Genomic DNA, 13441 nt, shown 5'->3' with positions numbered 1-13441 from the left:
TGGTGGTTTTAGTTTACCAGCATGTGTACCCTTAATGGAGCTATGCTATACTATACGCCATCTAAAGGCACTCGGCAAGTCCCCACCCTTCACTCGCGATTAGAGCAGAATGTGCTTCTAATGCAACAGCGCCTTCTGGGGTTTGAGTTATGCTTAGCTGGGCCCAGCTATCTTTCCTGCTGCTGTTCTGCTCAGACCTCGATGGACAGGCAAGTCTGCTTCTCTGTTCCTCTTTTTGCTTGGGCCTTGTATGAATTAACAAGGTTCCCCTGCCTGTGTGAGTGCGTCATAATCGCCATCTGGAAGAGTAAGTCCTAGAGCTCAGCGTGTCACTGTGCTCGTTCAGTACGGTCTCGTATGTACAACTCCATTAAGTGGGTTTTAGCACCTCTTAGAGAGAGTTTTGTACTCGTTCAGTGACCGCATCCACTGCATTACATGGGACTTGGCTTAGCAAAGAGACCGTTTTGTCACTTGTTACTTCTTAGCCTTGCAGACGTGCACCATGCTTCTATTCGTTCTGCCTATTTCCTGTCCTTGAATCCTTACCAGATATAACACTCAATGGTGTGAAGTCAACGCTTGCACCTACTGAAACAGGCAGCTCTGTGCCGTTTGTGGTTTGCTCATCTGTCAGAACAGGAAAGCGCCACTACTAGATCTTGGTGAGGCCAAGAAATATTCTTCCCGCAAGTGTAAAATGTGTGCTGTATGTTTGACGACCATTCTTCAGCTATCAATGGCTACATGCCGCTTGGGATGTGAAAATCTGTCTTTAGGCTTGTTTTCATGTCACTGGGAGCTGCAGGAAGGAGGATCCATAGGAATGCAACGTGCTGTGATGCTGGCCTGGTGTATGAGGCGGGCTGCAGCGTGGCTGGGAACCTGTGTCTCCTGAGAGCCGGAGCGAGGCAGCTCGGACCCTGCTGGCAGAGTCCGTGGAATTGCTTGCTCCCTTGGGCCGTGTGCCAGTCCCAAGGGTGTCTGAGGGGCTGGTCGTGAGACCCAGACATCTACCCAAAAGCATCCCGGAGAGACAGCTTGCCAGCGATATGCTATCCGGTGAGTTTCGCATGAGAGAGAGAAACTCAGGAGTGTGCAGGTGGCTGGAAAATGCAAGATTTGTAAAAGGGCAGAAAGCAAGGAGGATAGCCAAAGCAAAAGGTTTGGGAGGTCCACAAATGGATGGAAAATTACACATTGATGAAATCTTTTCCAACAGTGCCTACTCGCACCTTTTCCTTACTTTAGTCTGGCCGCCAGATCTCTCTTGACTTTATCGTGCGCCCTTGCACTTCTCTCTTGCTTTGCTTCTATCTGCTTTAACTTTGCATTCGGGCCGCTTGCCCTTTCTTTCAACTCTAACTGCTTTGCTTTCCTTCTTATTTCTGCACCGCTCACGTGCACGTTTTCTCTTCTGTTACTCGCTTTCTCTCTTTCTCTCTTTCTACTTTGTTTCTTAAACTATCCTATCCTGACTTTTCCTTCAGCTGTGCTCCCCTGGGCTTTTGCTCACTTATGGGGAAATTGACACGTCTCTGACACTGTCAGTACTGGGAAACTATGTTTCCCTTAGTCTCAGACTATGTTGCCATTTCTTGGTAACTTTTTAACAGTGCACAATGAACCTTCCAGTACCGTGCGCTGGGGTCCTTTTTGTTTTATGGTCCTAGACACGCTCGAAGGATTTTTTGATGATTGAACGAGTGTGCCTGGGACGAACTTGTGGCAGCAGTTACTTTTTGTGTTTGACTTCTTTTTACTGGATCACATTGCATTTACCGCGTTTGGTTCAGGACTGTGGCCAGGTCCGAAAATGGCCGAGCCGCAAAGTCTTTTGTTCTGTCCCAGGGCCATTTTGTCCCTTGCCTTCACCCAAGTCGAGTAACCCGGGTTTTCCTTATTTGGGTATGCAGCCTCCCGCGAAAACCGATCTCTTTCGCAGGCTTCTGCATGTCACGTGTGTGTGCCCAGGAAGCGAGTTGGGACTGTCTTGTCCCAATCCACACTACCGGTGCCAGGATGTCTGGAGTGCCAGAATGACTCGGACTGCCGTTGGCGTGATTGGTGCATGAATGGGATGCCTGCATGAGAGTAGATCTTCGATTGGAAGTGAAGCTAATCTTGGATAAGAGAAGGGCCTCTGCATCCACTCCAGGTCGATCACCCGAGTTCTCCCCGAACTACAGAAGGAGCCAAGTATACTGCATGAAGAAACGGACTTGTGAAACCGCCAGAGGCGCATTAGAAGGTTTTGGCACCCTTCGCCCTCTGTTGTCCTGCCGGACCCCTGTTTTCTTCATCGATCAAGATGGCCTGCCAGGGCACTTAGTCCCTTTTGGAGTATTGGGAACAACTACTCTCGGCGCCCTCTGTTTACCCACCAAACTAGCCCCTTCAGAAGTGTTCCTGGGCCATCCAGTGAACTGTCCAGCTCTACTTCTGGGTATGCCGCAGAGTTGCTACTGTCTTGAGTTGAAACCCGAGACTTGAGATATTGCTTGCGGTTCCGTGCCTTCTCCTGCCAAATTTCGTAGCTCCTCTATGTCCTGAATTAGGCGACTGCTTAATGCTGCACACATCTGTGATTCCCGCATCACTACCTGTTAGTGACAGTCGCCGTTGGTGTCTTGCTGTCTTGCTGACCTCCTCTACTGTGCCCTGAAGCCTGCTGCACTGGAATTTTCTTTGCATCTCCTTCGGAAGCTGAGAAAAGGCAGTTGTCCTGTCGCAGACAACCGTTCTGCCGCAGGGCCACAAAATTGCAGGACTGGAGCCTATTAGCAACCTTGACTAAACTGTCAAAGTTTGGTCCGGACTGTGCTGAGGGGCGGTGAGTACTTCCATCGCTTACTGGTGGTCCCCTCGCACAACTTATCTCTTTTATGCACAAATACCCCATAAAAGGCATTCACTCTTGGCTGGGTTAGCCTGTGCCCCTTGCTATTCTCACCATTTGAAAACTGCTTTGCTGCCAAAGGGTAGACACTACTCGAATAGTGGGAACCAATTCTTCATCGCCTCAAGCCCCTTCCTGACTTGTGTTGGGAAGGAACCAGGGTCTTCCTGAACCCCCAAGCGCTTTAGGTAGGCAAGACATCTTCAAGGCACTATAATGAACTAGAGGGCAGGAGGGGCTCTCTCATGCAAGCATAATAACATACACATAGGCGAGCACTGAAGAAGATAGTTAATTGCGCCTTTATATATCCTTCTGTAGACAATAACTATTATTGGATAGATTTGTAATGTCAGATCCTAGGCATTGTAAAAGCTTAGTCAGTGGTGTAGAGGATTCAAACTCCTCCCCCCCCCCCCCCCTCCTCCCCAGAAGGAATGCGGCCTATGGGATTGAAATAAACTACTGGCCTTAGTTTGTGGTGGTCTTCACTATGGCCGAAGCACGAACTGACTCACCAGGTGTCCACTGTCCGTCAAGGGTCCATGCAGGTTAAGAATATTACTTGCATGTTTTGTGAGGCAAAGTGCATTTAGAGATAAAATATGAGTCTAAATTGTGGAGGGAACTACAGACCCAGATAACGTGAGCTGGATAAGTAGAATATGGATGGATGAAATATGTTTGTACATGGATAACAATGTTTAGTTTTCCTTGGGCTAGGCCTCAAGGTTTGTAAAAGTCTGCAGAGCTGCAGTGTGGTTTTGCATAGCTAGCAAAATGTAGAACAGCATGCCCTGACAAAACAGCTGACAACGAAGAAATGAGGCTTTGAAGCATCCCTCTTGTGGAAAAAGGACAGATTAGGCTAGTTCCAGTGGCATCACCATGGCAAGTTGGACCTATATAAACACCTGCATGAAACCACTTTGGCAGGAAGCAACGGGAAGAGGGACGGATGGAAGAATTTTCATGCAGCAGAGTCCTTTGCTAGCATCCTCATTTGTAAGATTAAACTTGGTATGCTTACAAGATCTCCCTGGCCTTCTTTTCCCTAGCGGGGTGTATTGATTCTGGTGTGAGCATTATTAGGGACACCCTTACAAGTGGCGACTATCTAGACGTGATCCCAGCTTAACCAGTACCTTGCGGAGGCTCCAGGCCGAAAAGAGCCGCAGCCACCTACAGCGACCGGACCCCCAAAATCAAAAAACACGTGTTTCCTGAGCGGTATTAGGAGCCATTTTAATAAAAATCTTCTCAGCTCTCTGAAGTGGGGCACAGCTCCAGTAAGAAGGACAGGCCAGTGTTGGACCACGTAACGGAGAAACTCGGGTGGACACGCTCATGTAGGTAGACTCTTGTAAGAGATAACACGAAGGGGACAAGTGTGTATGACAGTATGTAAGGTGTGAATTTATGGAGTGCAAGGTCAATGACGTAGATTGGATAGGATTTCGGTGATGTGGTAAGGTATAGATTGGACAGGAGTTGGTTTATGTGTTGAAATTGTCACGTATTTCTGCTTTTCTACTTTTATAATGGAAAAAGGGAGCCGCAGCGTATAAAGATAAGATTGAAAAGGTAGTGCCACGTGGAATTCTTTTATGACTATGAAAGCAATGGGATTCTCAGCATGTAAAAAAAAAAAGCTGAGAAGGTGGTGCTATGACGATATAAGGAAAACAACAAGTAGTGGCTTGGTATAAGGAATGGGCCTGGAGTTTAATCAATTATTGTAGTATATTTTTTCTTGCTGTCTTTCGTGGTAAAAAAGGAAGGCCGGTGGATGAGTTGTGGTGTGTGTAAAACAAAGTGGGGAAGGGAAAAAAGGGGTGGGAGGAAAGTGGGTTGATCTGTATTTCTGTGTAACAAGCAGCAGCGTGCACAGCATAGCAGTAAGGTCTAAGTGAAGCATAAGGGACGCGCGCAATATTAGTATGGGGGATGAAATACGAATAAGACACACACATAAGGCCCTGCCAATGTACTGTGACAGGATAGAAAAATATCATAGACAATAGGTGTTCCTGGCCAGAGCAGGGCTCTCCTAGCAGAATGTCCATCTTTTTAGCAGCACAATATAAGGGAAAGAAGTTATAAAAAGAAAGATCTCTGGAGGTTTTTTGAGGATATGGAAGATCATGAAGATAAAAAAAGAGATCCAATGTAAGGGTATATACTCCGTTACGCCTAAACCTGCAGTAGGGTATACAAATCCAGTCGATAAGCCTCCAGTGGTAGAGACATTGTTAACAACAGTATTGTCAGGATCAGCAACTGGGGGAGGGGGTGATCAAAGAGCGTCTGCACCTCCACCTCATATAACCCATCCACAAGCGCTGACATGCCCGTAGCATCAGTGTACCCAGGGGCTTTACAAGCCGATATGAACAACGAGTTAAGAGCGTTGCGGCAAAGGTTGGTCAGGTTAAAAGGACCTGGAGAAGTCACACCAGAAATAAGGGTACCGGTGCAGAAAATAGGGGATTGGAAGTCAGGAGATTTTTTTGTTACATTCAGCACTGGGGCAACAAGAAATGTTTGTGTCGAAAAAGATGATGGGGAGAGGGTATGGACAAAGACTCAAACCAGAAAGTGAAAATCAATGGCAAGATCAAGATGGCAGAAATAAGGAAGAGGCAGGGGGGGGGGAAAGAGATTGAGGAGAGGAGGAGGCGAGAAACCCATCCCCGCCAGGAGGCATGGGGAAGGGACAGACTGAGAAATCAACCAGATTTAATGGTGGTAGTACAAGGTCAGAAAAATAGTAACATAAGGGGTTGAAAACAAAATAGACATGCAGATGCCTCTTATGACGTAGTATGTGCCATGGCCTCAAATAGAAAAACATTTGATTAAAGCTCTCCCCCAACTTACAGCCAGAGCCAGTAAATGGAACTACGAATTTGAGAAACAAAGAGCAGTGGTGGCCTTAGCACTGGGAGACCTTAAGAGTTTACTGGTCGCCATAGTTGACAACCAGGCTGTGGACATATGGGTTAAGGCTGGGTACCCTGGGATAACTTGCAAATAACGAACATGATGGAGCAGCCTTTAATGAAGTAATGGCAAGGATATGGGATTCCCTCCGAAAGATGTACCCAGACACACCTGACTTACATTCTTTAATGCAGTGCACAATAGGTGATGATGAGGACCCATTTAGGTTTATTCTTAAGTTACTGGAAATGTGAAGTTACAGGAAATGCAGATAGTTGAGACAGGAGGGCAATGGACCATTTGGTACAATTTTCCTACTTTACCGTAAAGAGATTACCAAAAGAGGTCCAGAAGGCACTAGATAAAATTGTGAGAGTTGAAGCCAAAGGGTGGGTGGAGATACAAAGTATAATAGTCCACCATTGTAAGAGAATCAAGGAGCAGGACAGGGAGACCGTCCAGAAGCGGAAAACGATGAGGCAAAACTAGTGGAAAAGAAATTAAATAAGGTGGTCGTCCAAGCACCGGTGATGACACTGGCGCGGGGAGAGGACAGGAGATACTCAGTAGATTGTGAATGCCACAATTGCGGCATTATGGGTCGAAGGATTCCAGGGACAATGGGGTTGGGGGGGGGACAGTACCCCAACCCACAGTGGCAGTAGGGGGGAGCACCAAGTTTAAGAGGAGGATTTCGAGGAGCAAGGGCAGGAGGCTTTAGGGGAGGGGAAATAAGGCCCCGGGGAGGAGAATTGGGAACATCAGTGCTGGTATTGCTGGAGGTGGGGACATTTCGCAAGGGAATGCAGAAACAATCCCCAGATGGGATTTAATTATGGACTATCACCTCCAGGGCAGGGATTCCGAGGACCTCAAGGAATGGGACACCCGCAATTTGAGCGAGGGGGTCAAAAAATCAGTACTCTTAAAGGGCTGGCCGACATATTCTGATTAGGACAGCCCACAGAGAGCACTCGCCTGTCCAGTCATCTGCACACCCTGAAGAGGAGCCCTTGGTGGAAGAGGAACTAGGAAACAAGCAATTTATATTTATGGTAGATTCAGGTGCAACTAAATCATGCATTATGGAGGGGAACTTTCCAGTATCAAGTAAAACTCTTTACATAGTTTTGCAAAGGTAGCGGGCGCCCCTCTCTCGAAAGAACAGACTTGATAACCTGTTCAGTGGTTATTAACCACTTGAGAGTTTGCAGCCACTGCTTTTACTCACTGTGCCTTTCACAGATGGGAAATATCCATTTGCATATCAGTCTTTGTCCTGCCCAGGGGCAGTCCAGCACCGAAATGCAATGGCAATTCCAACCTGAACGAGAGTACCACCAGCAACCCCATACACGTGTTTCACCCTTGTTGGGGATCATCAGTGAGGTGAAGCTGATGCCTCTCTAAGCACAGTGAGAGGGAGACCACGTCTGGTTGCCCCCAGGAGACCTAGGGTTACCAATCCCATTGCATTTCGGTGCTGGACTGGTTACCAATCCCATTGCATTTCGGTGCTGGACTGCCCCTGGGCAGGACAAAGACTGATATGCAAATGGATATTTCCCATCTGTGAAAGGCACAGTGAGTAAAAGCAGTGGCTGCGAACTCTCAAGTGGTTAATAACCACTGAACAGGTTATCAAGTCTGTTCTTTCGATAGAGGGGCACCCGCTACCTTTGCAAAAAAACTCTTAACATGCTGGGATTCTCTGGGGCTATTTCTACGGTTCCATACACTGATCTGCTCAGTAAATTAAATGTAACTATATCATTCACAGATCAAGGGGTAGTGTGTTCCACTCCGGGGATGTGTGTAGCTCGAGCAATGGTAAAAATCAATGCAATGGCAAGGGAGTCAGTAGTCGGAGTTCCTGTGGTCCCGGACATCTTTGTCTATGGCATCAAGGTACTAGTAAAAGCAGTGCCTCAAATTGCGACAAAATGCTGGCGAGTGCCCACAGATTTTTCCGACCCATGGTGCCACTGAGGTTGTAGCGGGGAACAATATTGTCATTAGATTTGTAAGGACTAGTAGTGTCAGACCAAAGAGTAGTCCTGATTGGAACAGATCAGGATGGGTGCAAGTGGCACACGGTACTGTGTAGATCCGACAGTACAACTGAAGGAAATGACTTGTGAGTTATTTGAAGACAGTGAGCAAAATGGGTAGATATCTTTGGAAATCTACATCCCCTTCAGTGCCCCCTGATGGCAGTGGTGATCCCGTCTTTATTTTTTGAGGAGGACATGCGATATGTGCCAGCACAATTATGGGCTGTTAATCCACATGATGTTGGGTTACTGAGAGATGTGATCCCAGTACAGATTACGTTGAAGTCAGGCGCGGTACTGCAGAGGGTTTGGCAGTACCTGTTGTTGAGGGAAGCGAAGGAAGGGATAAAAGGCACTATTCAAGCTCTATTAGACTTGGGGATCGTCGTGCCATCAACCTCCCTGTGTAATACGGCCATATACCCAGTCAAGAAAGCAACATGGGGTAATTGGAAGATGAACCAGGATCTACATCCTCTTAATGACGTGGTGCAGAAGGAGTTTCCAGTAGTTCCGAATTATGCAGTGATCTTGTGTAGCATTCCCAAGACAGCGGCGTACTTTAGTGGTGGATCTGAAGAATGCGTTCTTCTCATCCCACCCTGATTCATGGTATCTCACTGCGTATTTATGCATGGTCAACAGCGTTTGGAGCACACGAGATTGCCTCAAGGGTACTGTAAATCAAAGTATTGTCTGTGCTATATGCCGACTTGGGAAATATTCAGGTGCCTAGCACCATCACCCAGTATGTGGATGATCTGCTGCTATGTAGTGAAAATGAACAGCAGTGCAGGAGGCATTCTATTATTGCATTATTGCAATTGCTGGCTCACAAAGGGTACAAGGCAGATAAAAAGAAGCTACAATAATGCCAACAGGAGGTTCTATATTTGCAGCAACTTATCTCGGCAAACGGGAATAAAATACTACCAGATAGGGCAGCGGCAGCACGCGCCAACCCTAGGCCCAGTACTGACAATGAAATGCAGCAGTTTTTGGGCTTATGTAATTATTGTAGGGCATGGATCCTAGACTACGCAGCCTACACAAGGCCGCTGTTATGAAGTCTCAGAGAAGGACAGAAGATGAAAAACGGTAAATTGGAATGGACAGAAGAAATGAATAGACAATTTAAGGACTTGAAAGAAGCTATTTGCACAGCCCCTGTTTAGCAACTCCGGATTATACAGAAGAGTTTTATTTATTTTCCCACTCTGGACGGCTCATGAGTGCAGTAATGACTCAAAAGAGCACAATTGGCTACAAGCCATTGGCTTATAGTGGGATGCTGGACTCAGTCATGCAGGGGCAGTTTGCGTGCAAACAGGCACTCACTCGCAGGGGCTGCATTTGCAATAGAGAAAAGTTCCATAATTGTCATGGTGTGCTCTGTTGCCTTGTTTGTGGAACAAACTCTATTCGCCATCTTGGAATGGTCTAAATCGACCTTGACGACTCAGATCCTCTGCATATGAGATTATAATATCCAAACCTCATATTCATATAGTAAGTTGTAGGACAGTGACTACTGACACATTTTTGACAGACACCTACTGATGATGACCTAACCATGCATGACTGCTACATTTGAGGGTAAAGAGGAGGGTAAATCTAAAGCTAGAGACAGTGCATTTACGGGAGGAGATATGTTGATGGGTCATCCACAATTGACCAGGAGACGGGACAGAGGCACGCAGTGGTGTGCGGTAAAGGGGGGGGGGGACCATGAAGTTCTGATCATGAAAAGAGTACCTATGCACTATTCAGCTCAGGCAGCGGAACTTGTTGCTCTCATCAAGGCATTGAGAGCATCTCAAGGGCCGTGTCACCATCTACTCCGACTCGGCATATGTCACGAAAACTGTGCATGCGGGTCTGTCTTGGTGAAAGAGGAGAGGGTTTCGGAGGGCAGATGGCTCTCCAGTGTAGCATGCAAGGCTGTTGGAAGAACTGAATGAAGCATTATCATGGCCCTCGGCTGTGGCAGTCGTCAAATGCTCTGCCCATAGTAATGCCATGGAGGTAATCTCCAAGGGCAACGCGGTTGCAGACCAGGCGGCCAAGTTGACAGTCTGTCTCCGAGATGCAATGTTAACCGAGTGTATAGTGACCACCCCTGTAGAAGACAAGACCACAGCTCCGTACACAGCATTGCCCATATCACAGAACATAGAGTTGCAAGGGAAAGCGCCTGAGGGGGAAAAGGAGCTATGGTTGCAAGGGGATGCAAACATTCTTCCACTGATTTATTGTGGCCACAGGAGAGTTCTGGGAAGGTGGTTATGCCCCAAGAATTACTCTGTAGCAGTTGAGCAACTACATTTCCCCTCCCACAGCTCGAAACAACACGTTGTGGCAGATATCCAGGAGGACTGGTTTGTGCCAAACCTCCAGGAGAGCATTTCGAAAAAAAGTAATACACTGTCTGACATGCCAAGTTTCAGCCCAGGGATAACATTACGGACATTAAGAGGTATATTGCCTTATACATTTCTTTAAAGCACTATTTCAGCATGTCGTAAGGGCTATAGGGCATAAAACATCGAATGTGCTCAATTTACCACCCTCGGGCTGATGGCGTTGTGCAGTGGATCAATGGGTTTTTGAAAAGTAAACTGTCACCATTGTGTTCCACGTTTAAGGAAAAACTGAGTACACCGTTTGGCCCTCTTCACTTTACGCGTACAGCCTAGTAAAGACCACCATTTGACACCACACAAAATAGTCAGACAGGCTCATGCAAACCCCCAAGTAAGCATCAGATGCACATCAAGCAGCAACAGTACCAGGAGAGGAATTTAGGTAATATTTAACAGCACTAACGCATGCTATCAAATATATCTCCCAACAGATTGCGCCACCCAGGAGTGAAGGACCGGACAGACTGAAAGGGAAGGAGCCAGCAACTGCAAACATATCTGCAACAACGGGACCATTATTATCTGGGGAGCTGATCTATGTGAAAAACTTTGTTAGTCGAATGTTATGATACGGCGGTGCATATCTCGGCTGTCTGAAGAGCACCTGAGACAATTGCAAAGGTCAATTGATGGATCAAGGACATAACTGAAGATGTTTAGAAAGGATCCATGCCAGGGTGTTGTGCAGTGGCACACCCCTGATTTTCCTTTTTTCTTTTCTTTTTTCAGTTTTTATTCTTTTTAATTTTGATTATTTTCTATTTTTGAAGGTCTAGAACCCCGTCGGCCCTGGTGGGGAAAAGGGTCTTTCTTTCTCTCACTCTTTTTTTCTTCTTTCTCTCTCACTCACTCTCTCTGTAACCTTTTTTGTCCTGTCCAGGGATAAGCAAGGATTCCTGACCGACGTGTTTAAACCTCCCTGTTATGTAGGGATAATGATAAACTGAATGTAATTCGTTCTAGGAATTCTGCATTATACTTTCTTGATAGACCGATGATTATATTGTTTTGTGTGACACTGGTCGTGGTTGTCGGAGTGTATGAAGGTATGTCTGTTATGTGGGGTGGCCATATAAAGTGGGGGAGATGGACAGTTACATATAAAGGAGAATAATGTTAATAGATTTGTGAACAATGGTATGAATATGTCTGGGATAAATAAGAATCCAACAATGTCTCACTTTTTGCAGGCCACCCACACAGATTTTCTTAGCCGAATAATACTAAGTACGAATGATGTATGATTTTATATAAGGGGTTGGGCTTTGACGCAGTTTCTGGCATTCAGTCGTCTAATAGCTGGTACTCCGATATGTAGGATAAAGGACACGTTCTAGGCACACAGTGTGCAGTGAAAAGCATCAAACTAGACCCAGCACTATGCAGTGGCAGTACGAAATACAGCAAGTATCTACAAGCGCCATATTTTTCCGTGGGAGGTCACTCGCATCTCCGTTACAAATTGTAGGGTACCACAGTGACGTCCCCAGCAGATGGACTGATCGAATACAGCAAAGAAATAATTCCAGAGTACAGACTGTGTGCGCAAATATGGTCCCAATATATCACAAGGCTGACACGGATTGCGACAATGGAGAAGCCAGTGCGAATAAATAGACAAGTACTACGAACTTTGTTTTTAGCAATGAAGGAACAGTTCCTGTTGGCGCAAACACTCTCTCGTGATCCCTGATATGACGAAAGGTACAGCAGCGGTGACGGATTACTACTGGGTTTGTGGCCGAAAAGTCTACTTGCACTTCCCATCATCCTTGAGGGGCAAATGTTCCCTGGCCACACTGCACTCAGTACTAATAGTAATCCCGGAAGAACACCTGAAGGGAAAAGAACTGCTTGTCAAGCTGCCAACAACCACTCCAGCACCTAAAGAAGCAGAGGGCGACTTGTAGATCACACAAGAATTTCATATGCTGCCAGAAAAAGAACGATTTGAACAGCTGGAAAGAAGAGATCAAACTATCTCAAAAGACTCTTCCGCACTGCTCAGAGGAATACCTGAAGAGTATCGACATTCTAGCATAGCAGAGACTTTTTTCATCTTTTTTGGCTCCATGGGTACAAGCAGCTGCTAACGCCAGTTGGATTCAAATAGTCTGATGGCAGCTAGTCCAGCTCGCCAATGATGGAGAGAATGGGTTCAACACCATCACAGTAGAGCTCTGTGTGTTGAGACTTTCATGACGATGCAGAACCGCTATATGCTGGATCTATTAACAGCCATAGAAGGAGGAGTGTGTAAAAAGTTGGGAAGCAGCTGTTGCACTTTTTTTTACCGCCGGAGGATGCAGATAATGGGTCATTATCCCACATCATTGAGGCGGTACACAATCTAGGTGTTCAGATGAAGAAAGAAGGTGAAGTTCAGAACATGGATTGGCTATGGCTTGCCTTTGATTGGGTCCCGTCATGGCTGGGGGCAGCAGTAAAAATACTGTAGTCTGTTATCGTGTTCTTCTTGGTTCTCTTCTGCACGTGCCAATTGGGTCTCTGATATTGTGCCAATGTAGTACCTAGTGGTGCAAAGATGATGGTATCAATTGGGGGATCTAATGCACCTTGCCAAACAATAAACAGCGAAATTCAAACTTATACTTTTTGGGTTGTGGATATGTCGGATGGGGGATGAGTGTTACTGTACAAGTAACAAAAGGGGGGAATGTTGGGAATGAACCAGGGTCCTCCCGAACCCCCAAGTGCTTTAGAGTTGGGCAAGACATCTTCAAAGCACTATAATGGACTAGGAGGGAGAAGGGGCACTGGGAAGGCTCTCTCATGCAAGCATAATCACATACCCATAGGCGAGCACTGAAGAGGATAGTTCTTGTCTTCAGAAGGATATATAAGGCGCAACTATTAGTTGGATAGATTTGTAATGTCAGATCCCAGGCATTGTAAAAGATTAGTCAGTGCTGTAGAGTAGTCAAAGCCCCCCCCTTCCCCAGAAGGAATGCGGCCTGTGGGATCTAAATAGACCACAGGCCTTAGTGTGCGGTGGTCTTCCCTATGGCCGAAGCACAAACTGACTCACCAGGCGTCCGCTGTCCGTCAAGGGTCCATGCGGGTTAAGAATAGGACTTGCATGTTTTGTGCGGCAAAGTGCA

General features: G+C 46.5%; 1 protein-coding gene across 1 annotated transcript in view; it reads left to right on the top strand.

The window, feature by feature from the left end:
• WDR12 (WD repeat domain 12) overlaps positions 1 to 13441 on the top strand; it is a 484520-nt gene that overhangs the window by 64897 nt on the left and 406182 nt on the right. The window lies entirely within an intron of this gene.

Source organism: Ambystoma mexicanum, chromosome 9 (genome assembly GCF_040938575.1).
Source record: "Ambystoma mexicanum isolate Mex_15411 chromosome 9, UKY_AmexF1_1, whole genome shotgun sequence".
In the NCBI taxonomy this organism is placed as follows: domain Eukaryota; kingdom Metazoa; phylum Chordata; class Amphibia; order Caudata; family Ambystomatidae; genus Ambystoma; species Ambystoma mexicanum.
This window is presented reverse-complemented; position numbering and strand designations above follow the sequence as displayed.